This window comes from Culex pipiens, chromosome 1 (genome assembly GCF_016801865.2).
Source record: "Culex pipiens pallens isolate TS chromosome 1, TS_CPP_V2, whole genome shotgun sequence".
Classification (NCBI taxonomy): domain Eukaryota; kingdom Metazoa; phylum Arthropoda; class Insecta; order Diptera; family Culicidae; genus Culex; species Culex pipiens.
In genome coordinates, this window is record NC_068937.1 from 19,175,893 (window position 1) to 19,194,804 (window position 18,912).

Here is an 18,912-nt window from a genome sequence, read left to right on the forward strand (position 1 = left end):
GTTTGAGGAGCTAATTAGAATAGGTCAGTTGGTCAGTCGGTTTGACGAGAACATGATTTCCGTTGATTGGCAGAACAATGCACAATGATGAAGTTCTAGACTTTGGCAAGATATTCAGTCTCTGTTTTCTTTGCTTAGCACTGACTTTGTCGCCCTCTTTGTCGTCCGTTTTTGGGAAAACCATCACAAGGTATCGCGATTTTACAAAAAAAAAAGTTTTTAAAAAGTTGGTAATGTCGATCATGGCCGTTCATCGTCACCCGCGACAGACACGATCGACAAAACAAAGAGAAACGCAAAAAGAAACGTTTTCAAAACTTTTTTGACTCCTAATGGTTTTTAGCAAACCCCTCATGTTTACATATAAAAATTTGTGTAATTTTCTGCTCTACAACTATGTAAAACACTGTTGCACTCTAAAAAATAAGCCTGCAAAGTTAAAAAAACACGAAATTTTAAAAGGAATTTTTTTTTTTCTAAATACCTTATTTCGGATTTTTCCATACGCCATCAAATCGGGAGTCCAATTTTACATCTCATCACCTTTTCAGGCTTCAAATTATTGAAAAAACATGTATTTTTTCGCATTTTCAAAAATGGAAGGGGTCGTACCGCCCCTCCGTCACGAGGTATAAAAAAACGGACCTCGGATTCGTGATCGGGGTTGTCGCAAAAAGTTTGTCGCAAATCGAAGGGGGGTCGGAGCTGTGTGAGTTGGCGGAGAATGAGCCAATATTTTTTATGGTTTTCAGAGCCATACGTGACAGCTACGTAAGCTGATTGTTGATAAGCCAATTATGGGCCGCATCTTTTTTCTGTTTGACAATGACGCTAGCTTCTGACTTCAAAATTGCCATTGTTACACCATATTCGTTTAATGTTATACCATAGCTTTGAAAAACATGATTCTCCATGCGATTTCCTTGTTTCAAATACATATCTGTCGCTACCAGCGCCATTGCTCTCTGAATATTCATCGATGCCAGTAAAAAAACGAGACTGTCCAATATCTAAGGGTTCGTAATCAGGAGTTGTTATGGCCTTTGTGTTAGCTCCATTCTCCTCTAGTAATTTTGCGAGTTTCCAATGATCTGTCCTTACGGCTACATGAAATGGCTTTATAAACTGTTTACTCGAAATCATCATTGTTGAATAAAATTCATTAATTTGAAACCTGGCCTGAACATTGGGTTGTGCGCCATGCTCCAGCAGGATTTTTGCCACATTGATATCATTCTCCAGAACCGACAGATGAAGCGGAGAGCCAAGTTCATCGTCTACGCTGTTGAGGACAACCTTGCGAAGATTCTGATCGTCAATAGCTAGCAATGCGTTGCGAACATTTTGTTCAGATCCACCTTTGATGGCATCCATGACCTCTAGCCAGTGCATGTGCAATTTTTCCCATAATTGTACTAATTCGGATACCTTCTTGGAAAGTTTCGAAAGCTTCTCGTAATTTGGTATGTCTTTTTCGCTCAATATCAAAAACAAACGAAACAGCATTTTTGTTGCTCGGCAAGCGACCATTTCAGACACCAAATCGTTTAAAGCTTCTGTTGTTTGATTGGTTTGTTCTAAATTCAACCAGCTTATCGAATCGGTGTCTTCAGCTTTAGTTTGAAGGCGGTTTTCCAGAACATTTTTATCTATTGACGTGATGATGGAAATCGTTGGCGAACTACTACACAGAAAAAAAAATCATGGTAATATTACATCTGGGAAGGGGTACATCTTTTATGTCAGAAAAAAGGTGTAATTTTACCTCTGGAAATGGGTAATTTTACCACTTTTCTGGTGTAATGTCACTTTTTCAGTCTTAATTGAGGTAATATTACATCATAAAAGAGGTAATATTCAACCTTCCAAAATTAAAGCTTCCAAATTTACATTATTTTTTTCTGTGAATGCACACGTGAAATTTCGATCTACCGTCACGTATTTTTGAAATTGTATACCAACTTCTGTGATTTGCGATGACAGCCTTTAAAAATAAATCTGGCGAGTTGTTATAATTTTGTCTGACTGAAATAAGTGCTTTCAGTACACAGTTTATTATTTTAATTTGTTTGAGTGAATTGTGATGAAATCCAACACCATTTTCGCACATTATCTGCATTTGATTGACCCAAACAGGATCGAAAACATTTACAGATAATTTATTGGTCAAACCTTGAATTGTTTGACAGTTATTATTAAAGACCAAAGTATAGAACATTAGAATTTTATCGTTTTCATCAAAATCTACATACATTTCACTTCCTGTTGGAAAAAAGAACCCCTTTATGAGAAAGGATTTCAAAAGTGGCGGATCCCAACTTGGGAAATCATTGTGCATAGTTTTAAACTGATTTTTGTTGTATAAGTCCACGTCAGTAACGTCCATCAGAGCTTCGATAACGTTTTGTGGGATTCCACCAAGTTCAATTGCTCGGTAAAAAGGGAATATTCCTTCGTCGTTTGGTTTACCGAGCTCTGAAAATTCCATTTTGAGAAGTGTTAGAATGGCTTGATATTGTTTTTCTTCCAACAGGCGCATAGAAAGATCAAACCAGTTAATATGGTCGCGGAAATGATCTGAAAGAATTTTCACGATATCATAATGATGTTGGGTGATGGCCAAATAAAGAGGGGAACAGCTTATTTCCTTTTCATACTTAAGATAACTTGGCTTTAACGTCGATGTAGATTTATCCACAAGCTTTTTGTACCCCATCATGGCAGCTGTTTGTAACAATGAATATTTTTTGTCCGGTGACAAGGATTTGATATCATTTGCAATTTTACAGGATTCTCCAGTTAAGCTTCGTTCTACAAAGCCTAGTAGTAATGCGTAACAAGTTTGTCCGTCCTGAACATTTTGCGGAGTGATTAAATTTAAAAGAACAAATCCTTTTTCTTTAAATTCACAAAAATCAACTGAATCACTCAAAATAACAATTTGTAAAAATTTGCAAATTTGCTTTCGATCGTTCGCAATTAAATCTTTGTTCAACATATATTTTACCATCAATTTAAATTTTGAAATTGAACTTTTCTTCAACCCTTCCCAAATGGCTTGTGCTGCAAAATATTCAGCAAACGTAAGATGGGTAAATTGGGGCTTTCCATCGACAACTCGACTGACGAATCCTTTCTTTTCCTTACCTGCTTGAATGTTTTTAAAATCTTCCGGAAGTTTTGATAGCTCTTCTGCTGTAAGTAACATCTTCTGCGTATTTTTATCAAACAATGCACAAAGAGCAAGACGTTTGTGATCATTTTTAAACGACTCTATGAACTCAGTATCTGTTACAAATGGTGAAGAAGGATCAAGTTTGTTTTTTTCTCTTAAATAAATATCGTTAATTTTGATGTCAATAAAATTTTCATACAGCGAGCTCACACTCAGTTCGTTTTGAAGTTTATGGTGTATTATTAAATCGTTACCCGTGTTATGAAATTCTTCAAAGGTTATAAGCACATTCTTTGCAATTATTTCAATATGCAAAGGAACGTTCAAAAAACTTCGCATGTTTTCCGAATGAGGTGCACTTTCAGAGTATTGACCAATCAGTTCTTCCGTAAAACGTTCAAATCTAGATTGATGCCATTCCCCATCGATAAATTTCGGTCTCAGAAACTTTTCCAAAAAGTCGCAAATATTCTGTTCGGTAAACGGCAACAAAGTATGGGCAAATACTTTCAAATGATTTTCCAGCTGAAATTTCACGCTGTTGTCACGAGTCGTTACTATCATCTTTTGAATGTTACAGCGCTTCCAAGCTTTCAATAGTTTAGAAACAGATTTGTTGTAATTCGGTGCAATCTCGTCAAATCCGTCTACCAAGAGAATAAGTTTTCCTTGGTTGAAGAATCTTTCAAACAGTTTTCGTTCCAGCTGATTTAAATCGTCGCTTTTCATATCGATATTCTCATTTACAGAATCATTACAGGCCACTTGGCAAAGAAAGTCTTTTGCTATTTTTTCGCTGGCACTTATTTGCTCTATTTGTTTAAATTTTTCTGTAAAATCTTTTAAGTCGATCCGAACCATCCACGCTAAACTGTTAACTTTTGTTTCATTCATTAATTCCGTCAACAGGGTGGATTTGCCCATTCCTGGCATGGCCGCAAGAATGACCACTGTTTCCGAGAATGACTCACACGTCCACACAAGAATCTCTTCATCATCGTAGCTTAAAATTTCACGCACGTTGTCCAAATTTCTCGATGAGCACTGCCAAACAAAATCTCTTGAATTTTGTTTAAACCAGTGAACGTTTCGAAATGGAAACCGATTACAAATCTGATGATATTTGTCTATGGTTCTTGAAATTACTACCAAATCTTTATCGTTTGGAATATCTGTGTTGCCATCTTCTACTATAAAAAGTTTGTTTGAGTTTTGTAACCAGAACCACTTTGCTTTGTTGAACCGCTTGTAACTCCGTTCAATGTAGTATTGATTCTGTTTGATTGGCAAGGGACCGATCGTACAAGAGTTACCATTTAAAAAATGTTGTAATAGCGATTCAGTTATAACATTCCTTGATATGTGATCTATTTCTTCCACTTCCCCCATCAAATCAATAAGATGAATGTTTTGACCTCGAAATATGACTGTTTGTTTTTTCAAAATAAAATCCTGACTCTCTTTGGTGAGGTAATCTAAACTATTGCATTTATCATGAATCGTACATATTCCGGGTACTTTGTCACTCAACGGTTTTTCACTTACAAAACATATTCTTTTCTTGCATTGTTCAAGTTTTAATGCCAATTGCGCCACATTATCGCACTTTGAATTTGCAACAAGAAAAACTAAATATTTGAAATTTTCCAACTTTAAATACATTTCAAGAATCGTTGCGCAATCTATCACAAACTTATTGATATCGACAACGGCTAGGGATTGGCCAAATTTGCTCTCCAAATATTTACTTATTTTGGCGAAGGTCAACTTCGGAGTGTTGCTGTAAATGTTTACAATTTGTTTGTCTTCTAAACAAAGTGTCTTTATTGATTCGTGATGAAATTCTATGCCATATTGCTGCGATGATCTGTAGCAAATGGTTGTCAAATTGGCTAGCGTCGATTGATCAGCCATGGTTTTTCTAGCGTCTTGGAGCAGGTTGCACTTTTCCGTGAGGAATTTTACACGATCTTTTTCCATCCAATAGGCTTGCACTAGATCATGATATAGGAGGTACAGAATCTGCGGATTTGCGTCGTTTAATTTTCGTATTATTATGTTTCCTACCTCTTGCTCATTAGCCTGATTGTAGTAAACTTGAAACTTTTTCAGAAAATCCCGTGCCAACTCCACACACTCTGCCGTACCTTCACTTTTTAGAATATTTTGAATAATTTTAGAATCGGCATGTTTGCATAATTCGGTAACGGTTTTGTCGTCGTCAACCACTTGTAGTACGTTGCCTTGATAGTTAGTTTCTATTAAAGAATTATGAAAGTTCTTTGTGACAAATTGTTTAAGTAAATTTGTGTTGGGGTGTATTGAAGCTGTAGTGTATAGGACAAGTTTTCCGTTAATATCTTTGAAATTTCCTTGAAAGATTCCTTCGGCACCAGGTTGGCAGAATTTCTCGTATACTTTTAAATAATTATGAAAATTTGTATGGATACTAAACACTCCTCGTTCAACTTTTTTGTCCAGTATTTGTTCCAGCGTTATCTTATTCTTTTCCGGATTGTCTCGGTGCTTGGCCTGCACCAAAACGAATCTATCCTGCCGATCGCCACAACAGTACCGAATGACCAGATCGTCAAAGTGTCCAATCCCATCGACGTTCGATCCCAGCCAGAACTTACAGTTACATTCCTTCAGCCGGAGTAGAACCAAAGCCATTAGCTTGCTCTCGTAGAGCTGACCTGCGATACTGGCAGTTCCTGGTCGACGTTTGTAGCTGTAACCATCTTGATTCCGATCTGTTTCCTGTTCTTTTTTCATAGTTTTGACCTCAAAATACGCTATAAACTCTTTATACACTTCAGAACCCTCCACTCGTTTGGCCATGTCCCATGGTGTTTCTCCGTCATTGTCACGTTTTACAAATGTTGCATCATACTTTAGAAGAATGCTCACCGACTTCGCATCGGACAACGCCACCGCTATGTGTAGAAGCGAACATTTTCCTCCTTCAGGATCTTCAATTTGCAAGTTTGGATCGGCACCATCGTTCAGCAGTTGTTCTATTTCCAGATGATTTTGCTCCTTGACGGCCTGTTGAAGTTTGCCGTTTGGGTATTCGCTTTGATCCATATAGATTTGGGCAAGTTCTGAAAATATGTCATGATATAATAGTTCTTGTACTAGGTAGATAAGAATAGATTATGTTTATGTTCTTTACCTTATTTGAAAAAAAAGAACTATCACGGGCTGTAACTCTTCCAGATCAACAAGCACGCCTACAGGCCACATTTCAATGATTTGAAATTTGGCTGTTGAGGATGATCTCACTATTCGGCTGCTTGATTCGGGCATTATCGGTTCAATGTGATACGGTTATTATTCCGAAAACATGATAAGATATAGGGTAGAGTAGTCATCAATCATGTTTTTGTGTTGGGTCATTGCAGGTGCCAACTTGAAACTTCAATTAACAACGGTTATACTAAAAAGTATGTGCTATCTTGTCACACGTCGCTTTTGGACGTTCCGAGAAAAACGAATTCCCGTGCGACAAGATAGCAAAATGTAACAACATTTATGAAGAACATTGCAAGGGAACGTCCATATCCAAAGCCACTCTTATGGCAGCAGGGTATTCAGGAGACACCCCCAAATATGAGCCTGACTGATCGTTCCGCGTGTCTCATTGATGACTACTCTACCCTTATTAAGATTAGGTAAATAAAAATACTACTGGTTGCTACTGGTGTTATCGAATCAGTGTGACAGTGTATTCGTATATTTTTTTGCTAGTGATTGACTACACAGAAAAAAATATGTAAGTTTACATGCCATGTCAAGCTTGTTTCACATGTAAAATGACAATGAAATGTTATTTACAATTCAGATGTAAAAAAAATGAGATCTGGCAGATAAACATCATGTAAAACATGAAACTAATGTAACTAAAGTCTAATGTAATTTTTTGAAGCATGTTAATGTCACCATTTATTGCTGTTGAATGACAGCTAGCGGAGCTGCGTTGAGCGGAGTCGCTTTGTTAGATGAATTGTGGTAAAAGATTAGGATTTTCCAATAAATACAGCAATTTCCTAACGTTTAAAAGGTCGGGAAGACACGAGCAGCCTGCGTGCTTCAAAACTGCAGACCGCTCAACTGTTCAACAAGTACACAATCAGTAACTAATGCTAGTGCAAGGTTACAAGATTAACTAGGTGATTTGGTAAACACGAGTCGGTTCCAGATTAGCCAGTATGGGTTAGCGAACAACGGCATGACCGAAGATTGACGTATCTTTCACAGTCAATTAACCACAAAACTGTGATCAAGCAGAACCAAACAGCTGCAAAAAAAAAGTTTCAACGCGGGCTCGTCCGGGAATTGAACCCGGGACCTCTCGCACCCGAAGCGAGAATCATACCCCTAGACCAACGAGCCACTTGTAAAGCGGGGTGAAAATAGCGCTACCGCAGATGTTGGCCGGCTCCCAAGTCCGACGTAACTTGGTTCGTCGTCGTCGTCACCGACCACACACGACCTACTGACACACAGCAACCCAGCGACAAAACGAGAGAGAGGGAGAGGAAGAAGCGGCATCCGAACGAGACTGATAAACGGTTCCGCTTACCGACTCATGCGCACACGTGGGCTCTGTAAATAGCGTGCACTCTCTCTCTCTGCTCCTCTTTCGCGTGTGTGTTTGATCAAGCACTCGTCGGGAAGATGGGAAGAAGCCTCAGTTCAGGGGTGTGGCACGAGCGCTCGGTGTTTGAGACCTCGGGAAAAAGTGGGAAGTGATTTCGGGGAGCCCGCAGCGTAAAACGATGTAAACAAGGCACACGATTGTATGTGGTGCAGTGCGAGAAAGGATTCGGGTTATTTCTTTTGTTTTAACTTTTGTTTTTTTTTCGGGTGGGAAGTTCGTAACTTTTGTTCGGGTTGGAAGAAGGGGGGAAACAAACGAGCGAACGAACAAAAGGGTTAATTTTGTAACGTGGTGCGGAAGAGGAAGATGTAACGCAAGATGATTTTTTTATGTTTTTGAGATGTCCGAGATTGGCAAGTTGTCGTTTACCTTCGGCGCGGATGCTGAACTGTGTGAACGAGAAGGGGGTTGAGTAACGGTGAGCGAAACCGGTACAGCTTTTTTCAACTAATATAGACATCAGGCCCCATAGCTCAGTTGGTTAGAGCGTCGTGCTAATAACGCGAAGGTCGTGAGTTCGATCCTCTCTGGAGCCAAATCTTTTTTTATTAATGTGAACACTTTTGAATGCTATTTTTGATCATTTTTTCATCAATTCTTACAAAGAAAGTCAAATTTTAAGAAAAGGCTTGAAATAAGCACCTAGTAAAATCCCCGAAATGATAAAGGTTCAACAGAAATTATTGAAAAGCGAACCGAGAAATTTAGTAATACAGTACTGACTCGATTATCCGAAGGTTTGTTTGGGTCTTCAAATTGTCGAATCATGAACAAAACATTTTTTTACTTTTTATTCAAATTTGAATGGTTGATTGCATTTTAAATTACCAAACGAATTTACTCAATATTTCATCACCGCCATTTTGGCCGCCATTCTTCACGAATTCTAAATAAATTTAGAGTAGTTTAAAACCAGGGTGGCCACTTAAGTCTCATTTTCAAATTCCGGTCTTTTTTCGACTTTTCCCGAACCTCAAATAATACGCATTCCTGATCCAAATAACAATATAAAATATGGAAAAGAAAATATAAAAAATCGAGCCAAATTTTAAAAAAGAGGATTTTGACAGCTTGCTTTTTTTGCTTTGTAAGAAAAAACTTGGAAATGCTTATAATTTTGAAACCGCGAGGAAACTTGAACTATGAGCCCCTAAACAATAACTAAAAATTTGGAAAAGTTGTCAAACATAAAGTTATTGTTCTTCGGTTTAAACTGGAAAATGAAAAAGGAACTGCAAAAATTTAAAACAACTTGATGTTTTTTTTACAATTTTTTTTTGATTTTTCATTCAGGAAAAATCCAGTTTAATAAGAATTTATGCATTTTTTGTTTAGAAGACAAGCTTCTAAAACATTTTCAAAACAGCCTAAATAAAAATCGAAAATGAAAGTTAAATCAAATAATTTTGTGGAAAACATTTTGCAAAAAAAAGTTTTCAATAGAATTTTGGAAAAGTATGAAGTGTCCGAAAATAGGAAATTTATCATTAAACACATTTCAAAAGAATTTAAAATCAAAAAATTTGCGCATGTTTATTTTAAGTTACCGAAATATCTATTCATGAACAGATTCAGAATATTCAAAAAAATCCTTCAAATGACTTTAAAAAAATCTTCATTTTTAAAATTTCTTCAAGAATCTCCAAAAGAAGTCTGCATTTTACCTATTTAAGTTTCTTAAAAAAAAATCCAAAAAGTGAACTACATTTCCTTTCCTTCAAAAGAAGTCATTTGGCATCTTTAGTGTAAATTTACGAAGTTTAAATTTAACAAAATGGTCAGAAAATCCCTTCTTGAAATACTTTTAGATTTTTTTTTCGGAAAAAAAATCCGTATATATTTATCATTAAAAGTTAAATTATCAAATTACGTATTTTTTAAATAATTTTTTTATACGCTTTAGCGTACTAAAAATACATCTTCTGGGTTCAAAATCTGGTTCAGGAGATGTATTTTTTTGAAAAAAAAATCGTTTTTGGAAAATATCGAAAACCTGGATGAAAGATTATTAAAATCATTAATTAAAGCAAAATCGATTTTACAATCGAAATAGCAGTTTATGCAACAAGTTGCAAAAAGAGGATTTTTTCAGCACGAGTCGTACATTTATCCAACGAGGTTCACCGAATTGGATAAATTCGAAGAGTGCTGAAAACAATCAATTTTTGCAACGAGTTCCATGTAACATTTTTTGCAATTCCGAAAAACACTCATTGAGTGAAATTTTAAGTCAAATTTTCATGTATTTTGTGAATAGATCGTTTAAATAAAAAAAATATTGAAAAGTGTTACTTTTCGAAACAAGTGCTGAAAAGTTCAACTTTTCAGCACTTATTTCATTTTTCGCCCATTTATTTTGAAAAGTGTTGCCATTCGATTCTGTTACAGAAAAGTAGGCGATTTCGTCGTTCAAGAATGACAGGAAAAGTAAGTAGTTTCACGACGGAGTTATTCTTTTCGATTTCTCTCGTTTTTTTTTGCATTTTAATTTCATGAAAGAAAGGCATTTTTTTGAAAAGTTGAGAAAAATTTTAGATACAAGTGTCACCTAATTAGCCTGTAATTATCAACTTCAAAATCAAGCTTTACTTTTGAAAAGGTCCACAAATAGATAATTTTCCTAATTTCATAGTCTAGCTAGACAAAATCATAATGTTTTTGAAATATTTGTATTGAAGGGATCAGAAAATTTCACTTTGAGCTTTTTTTTTCAATGGTTTAGTTTAACAAAAAGGTTTTTTTTTAAGTAGAAATATACTGAAATTTCAGCACAATTCATAGCTCCATTTAAACTGTTAACTGAAGTTCAACGATAAATATACTGACTTTTTTTTTTCAATAATTCAAATATTTCAATAAATATCAACCGAAAACGACCCTCAGATTTTCGTGACTTAAAAAAACAGGACTTCAAAAATGCAAAAGCTTCTGTTTTGAGCTGTACAAACAGACAGGGTGATCATCAAAGGAGGTAATCCAACTCTGTGCGCCTGTTCCCTACTACTCAATTCTCGATTTCCACCGCAGAATATTCTATCAGCCCCACACTCTAACAAGGCCCCATAGCTCAGTTGGTTAGAGCGTCGTGCTAATAACGCGAAGGTCGTGAGTTCGATCCTCTCTGGAGCCAGATTTTTTTTATTGTACATGTTCAACTTGGTCAATTTTCTTTCGGTTAATTTTGTGTTTGTTATCAAAATTTAAAAAAATAACTCGATTTGCTTTGGTTTGGTCTACAAAATGATGGTGGGCAATAAATTACTTGGATCGTGCCAATGCAAACTTGTTTGCTGAACTGAAAAGTGTAGTGCGCGGTGGGTTTTTAAATCCTGATCAAACAACTACAGGCAAGATCTTTTCATGGCAGATAGCTGCTCCCGAGGCGGAACTCGACAAACAACAGCTGAGCGGTTCGAGTAGGGTGTTGGAATGCTTTTTTTTTGCTGTTGGATATGTTGGCTTAATTACCGTCAAATTTGGTTGGTTGGATTGTATTTTTTTTTAATAAATTTCTGAATTTGAAGAAGTTTTTTTTTTGTTTTTAAGACATTTGAACCCATCAAATTTAAATTCAATTTGGTTCTAGATTAGGTTGGATTCGATCCGATAAGGTAAAGCTGGATTAGTTAACAAAATATAAGATTTGATTGTATAAAATTATAACAGATTAATAGATTAATAGATTCAACAGGATCTGATTTGATTTGACAAAGCTAAATTAAATCAGATTAGTTTGAGCTAGATTTGACCAAGAACTAGAACTAGCTTTGATCAAATTAGATAAGAATTATTTTAATAAACTATTTTTTTTTTAAATTTTCCGTCAAACAACGGTAAACAGGGAAATAAAACCACCCAACTAAGTGTGGAATCGAAATCGAAAGTGAATGTCAATGCTGTCGCCAGACCACTGATCTTGAGGTGGCTGGCAGCTCCAGCGGGGCTGGGCTCTACATGCTTTTGATTTGTGGTGGCATTAGTACATGTTTTAAATGCAACCCAGTTCAGGCATTGCTGCAGCTTTTAAGGGTTTGGTTTCCTTGTGAGATAACCGACTTAACCCTCAACTGTGATTTTTTTTAATTTTTTTTTCAATTCTTGTTTTAATGTTTTTCGCTTTGATAAATGTCTAAATTATTTTTATTTGTAGATTCAAGATCTCATAAAGTTTGTTGAGGGTTAAAATTACGTCGGAACGAAGGATTATGTTCACCAGGTTTGTAACAGTAAGTGGAGTTGAACTTTTGTTTCCTTTCAAAAACTGTAACCGCAATTTGTTTGGCAGTTATGCCTTCTCCTGTCACCAGGGCAAGGAGATTTAAATGGCAATGCATTTTTTTTTCGAAAGTTTAACTAAAGTGAAACTGCAATTTACCGCTATCCCGAAATCAGCCATGATCTTTGGAAAAGATCGCTTGAAACCGTGCCCCCCACACTGGAGGCAAACAAGCAAGTCAAACCTGATTTCGCTGGCAACACTGACCGCGATCTCCATACGATCCTCCCGGGGGGCTGACCAATAACTAGTTTTCCAATTTAGCAGCTCCACGCGCGCGACCAGGAAAGTTGAATTTTCACTTTCAGTTTTCGGTTACCTCGCAAGACTTGCACGCCTGCAACAGAGTTGGAGCAGAACTTGAAGAACATCGTCGAGCTCACGTGTCGATGCAGCAACATAGGAGAGGTGTTAGGAAAATTATACAACAATTATATGCATTACATTTGAAGACATCGGAGCCCGGTTCTGCTGCAAGAAAACGGGTCGAAGAAGGGTCTTGATTTTTTACTTCATCATCATCATTTTTGCACTGGTTTTAGACATCGTGAAGCGAGCTGACAGGTCTTCACGAAACCGGCTCCTCCGAGCTATTTGGTATGGTGGTGCAGTTAGTTGGTTTAGTAGTGCACTCTGGTGCATGCATAACTTGCAAGAAGAAGGTACTACATAGAAGGTGTTCGAATGAATAGACCACCGATGGACGGTGCAGCACATTCCGATGCATCAGAGGTATGACCGCGGTCGAAAAAGATAAAATGCCTCTTGAATTGCGATGCGGTTCTGTTGTGCAATAAATTGGAAAAACAATATTGCCTAATTTCCATTTATTTCATAATAACATATGCCTAACAAAATTTAGATAACAAAACGGATACCAGCAATTTTTTAAAACTAATTATCATAGAAAACAAAATTGATTAACAAAAAGAGAACAGCAATTGTTCCTACAAAAAATGGAAAAAGTAACCACAAAAAAAAGTTTGGAAAAAGATTTGGTCCTATTTTTATTCAGTTATTTTAGAAATTGGACAAGTGTTAGGAAATTCTAAGAGCAGTTCTCTCAGATTTCGGTCATTCGATTTTTTTTATTTTTTTATCCGACTGAAACTTTTTTGGTGCCTTCGGTATGTCCAAAGAAGCCATTTTGCATCATTAGTTTGTCCATATAAATTCCTATACAAAATTGGCAGCTGTCCATACAAAAATGATGTATGAAAATTCTAAAATCTGTATCTTTTGAAGGAATTTTTTGATCGATTTGGTGTCTTGGGCAAAGTTGTAGGTATGGATATGGACTACACTGGAAAAAAATGATACACGGTAAAATAAACTTTGGTGATTTTTTTATTTAACTTTTTATCACTAAAACTTGATTTGCAAAAAACACTATTTTTATTATTTTTTTTTCAATTTTTGATATGTTTTAGAGGACATAAAATGCCAACTTTTCAGAAATTTCCAGGTTGCGCAAAAAATCTTTGAGCGAGTTTTGAATTTTTGAATCAATCCTGATTTTTTCAAAAAATCGAAAAATCGGTCGCAAAAATTTTTCAACTTCATTTCTCGATGTAAAATCAAATTTGCAATCAAAAAGTACTTTAGTGAAATTTTGATAAAGTGCACCGTTTTCAAGTTAAATCAATATTTAGGTGACTTTTATGAAAATAGTCGCAGTTATTATTTTTTTTAAAATTCGTGCACATGTTTGCGCCTCTCTCTCTCGTGCTCTCCTCTTCTTTTGATTTTTTCTTTATTAAAATTTCTCTCTCTTGTTTTTTTCTCTCTCACTCTCGGTATCTTCGTATTTGTCACTAGCTGTCGCTGTAAAGGAACCATCCATAAACCACGTAAAAATTCCTAACTGAGCAATTCTCTCCGATATCAACCGATTTTGACAATTTTTATTTTCCAAAAATCATTATTTTTTCAAAAGTTCATATTAACTCGGCGGCAAAATTTTGGACCATGCTTCTCTATGGCTCAAAAGTTGCGGATTTTGGTCCCCTAAAACATAAAAAAATCTCAAAAATAAAAAAAAAGATTTTGGGAAAATATTAATTGAAAAATCGGCAAGATTGAACAGTCCTTATCAATACCTACAAATTTGCCGAAGACATTAAATTGATCAGAAAATTCCTTCAACAGTTACAGATTTTCGAATATTTACGTACCATTTTTGTGTGGACAGCCGACGAAATTGTATGGGGATTTGTATGGGTGAACCAATGACACAAAATGGCTTCTTTGGTTATAGGCAAGGCCCCCCCAGAGTTTGAGCCAAATAAAAAAAATACAAATAAGATCCATTTCCAATCGGACCAAGAAAACAGTTGAAACAAGAACGATTTTTAAGGAGTGTTCAAATCAGAGTAAACGGAAGACATAAATAAAGAGAACTGCTCTCTTGCTTACTGTCTTGTTCTCCAGATTGGCAAAATCAAGAATATCTGAGATTTTAAGCCTGTTGTTAATATAAATATTTAATTTTAATTAGAAATATAAACCCAAGCAGAGTAAATGAGTAAAGTTTATTGCTTTTCGCTTGATTTTTCTCCCTCTTGGTAATTATTTAGAATTTCGATTTTTTTTTTTCGAGATTTCATTTTCCTATATCAAAAAACCTATTTATATTTCATTAGTTTTTTTTCTTGAGAGATTTTCTGATCGTCTTAGGCAAAGTTGCAGATGAGGACTTTTCAGACAAAGTAGGTAAACGGATTTTTATTGTTTAAATGTTTTTACTTAAAAATAAATATTCCCAGAATACGTATTTATTTGATTTTCAATTTTGTAAGTGTTTCCACGAACTAAAAGAGGCATGTTTTGCGCTTGAAATGAAATCATGATTTTTTTAAAAAGGCATGATTTTGGAAAAACATCAAATATTTGTTCATTATTAATTTTAAATTAACTTTCAGATGCAAAACCCAATTTGCAATTGAAAATTATTTTGTCTTTTTTTTAATAAGTTGAAGCCATTTTCAGGTTGTAAATTTCAGGTTCTCTACACAGAAAAAAATATGTGAATTTACCTGACACGGAAAAAATGAATCACATGTAAACTCAGCCAAACCGTTTGATTCGACGTAAACGGTTGAATCACACGTAAAATCGTGATTTTAAGTATAATTTGTTGCAAATTTACATCAAATTGCATTTAAATTTAAATATTTAATGACGTGCAAAAGTGTTACATCATAAATGATGTAACATTCGGAAATATTTTTGTGTGTGTAGAATTTTGCATGAAAACCATTTTTTTTTAAATTTTTTTTGTTGATATGTTTTAGCGGAAAATCAAGTTTTTCTTTTGAAAAGGTCTAAAAATTGAGAATTTTCCCAATTTTATAGTTTAGATAAAATGATAAAAAAAATCGTAAATTACTTTATCTTTTTATTCTGAGTAAAATAAAGAAAAAAAAAAATCAGGTTAAAAATTTAGAAGGATGTATCTTTTTTGCAATTCAAAAATCATTTAAGAAAATCCTTGCGAAAAACATTTCAACAATTCTATAGAATTACACGAAAAAAAAACAATTTAAATATTTTTTTTTCAAATTTGATATGTTTCGGTAAAAAATCAAGCTTTACTCTGGAAAGGTCTACAAATGGATATTTTTCCTTATTTATAGTTACTAATAGTTTAGGCAAAAATTATGAAAAAAAATCGTCAATTTCCTTTTCTTTTTTTTCAAAAAGGTAGTTTCAGGTTGAAAATTTAGAAGGAAGTTTTTTTTTAATTAAAAAATCATGCAGGAAAAGCCCTGCAAAAAATATTTGGGAAATTCTGTACAAAAAACAACTTAAGTATTTTTTAAAATTTTATATGTTTAAGTGAAAAATCAAGTTTTACTTTTATAAGGTCTACCAATTGATAATATTCCCTATTAAGAATAAAAAAAAATGAAATATTTTTTTCGGGAAATTTCACAAAAATCTAATTTTGAAACAATTTAAAATCGGACTAATAGTTTCCGAGAAATCGTAAGTTCAAAATTAAGACCAATTGGGTGACACTCAGAAAAAATCATTTTCATCGTTTAGAATTCTTTGTAAGGCTGTATTTCCGAAACTAATTATCTGATTTTCAAAGTTCCAGAGAGAAAATTGTAGGAAATATACCCAGCTTTTCAAAAACATTTTTTTTTCGAGAAGTATTTTTTAAAATGACAGAAAAAAAACAAAATAAATCGAAAATATATACCTTAACAGTGGCTATAAAACAGTACATTTTATCAAACAAAATCGTTAAGTAATTTTCGAATCTGCTTTAAAAAATATATTTTTAAAGTTTTTTTCCAGGTTTTCGATATTCTGAAAAAAAAACGATTTTTTTCAAAAAATCATAAAGCAGATTTTGCACCATCACGCTATGGCGCAGAAGATGTATTTTTAGTCCTCTAAAACATATAAAAAAAAATCTAAAATTAAAATAATACGTATTTTGTATTTGAAAATTTAACTTTTAGTGTTGAAAAGTTCAATTAAAAATCGATACTGTAACTATTTTATCCGAAAAGTCCTAAACATAATCTACAATTTTACCGAAGACACCAACTCGATCAGATAATCCCTTCTCAAGAAAAAAATATTTCATACACTTGCATAAACATTTTGTATGACCAGCCCCCAAAATTGTAGGGAGACTTGTATGGAAAAACTAATAATGCAAAATGACTTCTTTTGACATAGTATCGGTCAATTTAACCAATAAATTTCGAGGTTTCGTCAATTGAAAAAAGGGAAAATTAGGTGACAGAAAAAAAACTATGAAAATTCGATTTGCGAATATGAAGAAAACTACTCTGCTGCAAATGGCTTTTTAAACAAAAAAAATCCAAATTAAAAAAAATAAATGCATCGAAAATAAGAACCATTAAACTGTACACCACCTACGACCATCAAACAAGCCACCTTAATGAAACAAATATTGACCCTTCTTAAGTGCCTCACGGATGCTGTCGCAAGCCATAAAAAAGGGTCACTTTCAAAGTGCCCATCACCCAAAACCAAACCAAGCCGCACAAATCCACCCAACAATTTATAACGTCTCGTACAAATTTTACAAAGTGTTCACCTACATTGTATTGCCCGACTGCCTGCCTGCGCGTGCACACGTGGTCGTAATTCGTGTTATTTGAAGATCTCTCTCGTTGTAAAAAAAACGGCCGACCATCATCACCGTCGTCGCGTTCAAAACATTCCAACTCCAACTTCAACCCACTATAACGTGGTCGTCCCCTTAATGATGGGTGCCACTTTCCGCCACCGCTGAAGACAGGTGGCGCACACGTTACCAGTCGTCGTCGTCGTCGTGAGCATGTGGTCCAATTTGGCCATAAATGGCCACCACTTGCCACGACCTAACGGCCCCATCCGTCCGCAGTCCACTGACCAAGATTAATTACAGTAAAAAGGTGGTCAAAATTGAATTTGAGAGATTTTTTTTTCATGAATTTTAATCAAAATATAAAAAAAAATCTTGAAATTTTGACACCAAAAAAAAACGCCAAATTTCCCCTAATGTGCGCCGTGACCTACCGCAAAACACCCGCCTCTAACGCGTCGCGACGCGATCCAAATGTGATTATACCGTTACTGCTCACGCGCGATCAAGTGAGCGGCCGCTCACTCACTCACCGGTGAGAATCATGTAACACTCGCTTCTCACCCTGATGCACTTTTGTTCATCGTTTTGTTGTGCACTTTTGCTGTGAAGATTTTCGCGAGCACGTTTTGAAGAAAGAAAGAAAAACCGAGAGAATGTAAACAACGCGGAAAACGAACGCGCGTGTGAGAAACCAAAACAAACGTCAAAAGCGGGAGAGTGAGTGGCGATCGCGAGTGGTGAGAGAGATCGATGAACGAGCGCGAGCGCGAGCGCTTCGCGCTCAGCAAATAATCGATGAATGACGATCAGTTTCGTTGTTTTGAAACGTTTGAATGCGAGTTGAGTGTAAACAAATTTACATAACCTGGAGCTAACTGTATTAATGTTGGAGAACTCTCACTCGAAAGCTCACTTGAACGTAATAAAACTCAAATTCTAACATCACTTCAAACCAAAAAAAAATAATGAAGAGTAATTGAGAAGGGCACTTTCCCATATGGTAAATTTCTCCCCCGTCTCCCGAAAATGAGATAAAGACCCAGGAAAACAATAACAAACAAACCTCCTCTCCACCCCATACCTCTCTCCTTGTTTCTTCCAAAGTATCAATTTTTCAATTTTGTAATCTGCCAGTTCCCGTAATAATGACCAATGCATGGATGATGAGTGAGGGAGGGAGCGTTCCTGCTCTTCACTTTCAGGCTTGTTTACCATCATTATCGTGTATTTTTGCCAGGTAGAAAAGTACACATACACATCGCACAACTTTCCCGCGCCGCGCTGGGTTTGGTGGCGGAACCCTTTGAATGCCAGAAGAAAAAAAAATCTGCTTCAAATTTATTATTTCGCCTTTTTGAAATGGGGTAATTCTCTACCAACTCACACGAAATCGGGAAAAGTTGCCCCGACCCCTCTTCGATTTGCGTGAAACTTTGTCCTAAGGGGTAACTTTTGTCCCTAATCACGAATCCGAGGTCCGTTTTTTGCTTTCTCGTCACGGAGGGGCGGTACGACCCCTTCCATTTTTGAACATGCGAAAAAAGAGGTGTTTTTCAATAATTTGCAGCCTGAAACGGTGATGAGATAGAAATTTGGTGTCAAAGGGACTTTTATGTAAAATTAGACGCCCGATTTGATGGCGTACTCAGAATTCCGAAAAAAACGTATTTTTCATCGAAAAAAAC

At 35.5% G+C, this 18,912-nt stretch overlaps 2 protein-coding genes and 3 non-coding genes across 5 annotated transcripts in view; 2 read left to right on the forward strand and 3 right to left on the reverse strand.

Moving 5' to 3' along the window:
• LOC120415614 (uncharacterized) overlaps nt 1-18,912 on the reverse strand; it is a 349,245-nt gene that overhangs the window by 159,456 nt on the left and 170,877 nt on the right. The gene's annotated exons all lie outside the window — the stretch shown is intronic.
• LOC120415618 (uncharacterized) overlaps nt 1-18,912 on the reverse strand; it is a 296,505-nt gene that overhangs the window by 152,676 nt on the left and 124,917 nt on the right. The window lies entirely within an intron of this gene.
• Trnap-cgg (transfer RNA proline (anticodon CGG)) lies at nt 7,499-7,570 on the reverse strand. Its single transcript has one exon. It is a non-coding gene; the product is annotated as a tRNA-Pro (tRNA).
• Nucleotides 8,301-8,374, forward strand: Trnai-aau (transfer RNA isoleucine (anticodon AAU)). Its single transcript has one exon. It is a non-coding gene; the product is annotated as a tRNA-Ile (tRNA).
• Nucleotides 10,895-10,968, forward strand: Trnai-aau (transfer RNA isoleucine (anticodon AAU)). Its single transcript has one exon. It is a non-coding gene; the product is annotated as a tRNA-Ile (tRNA).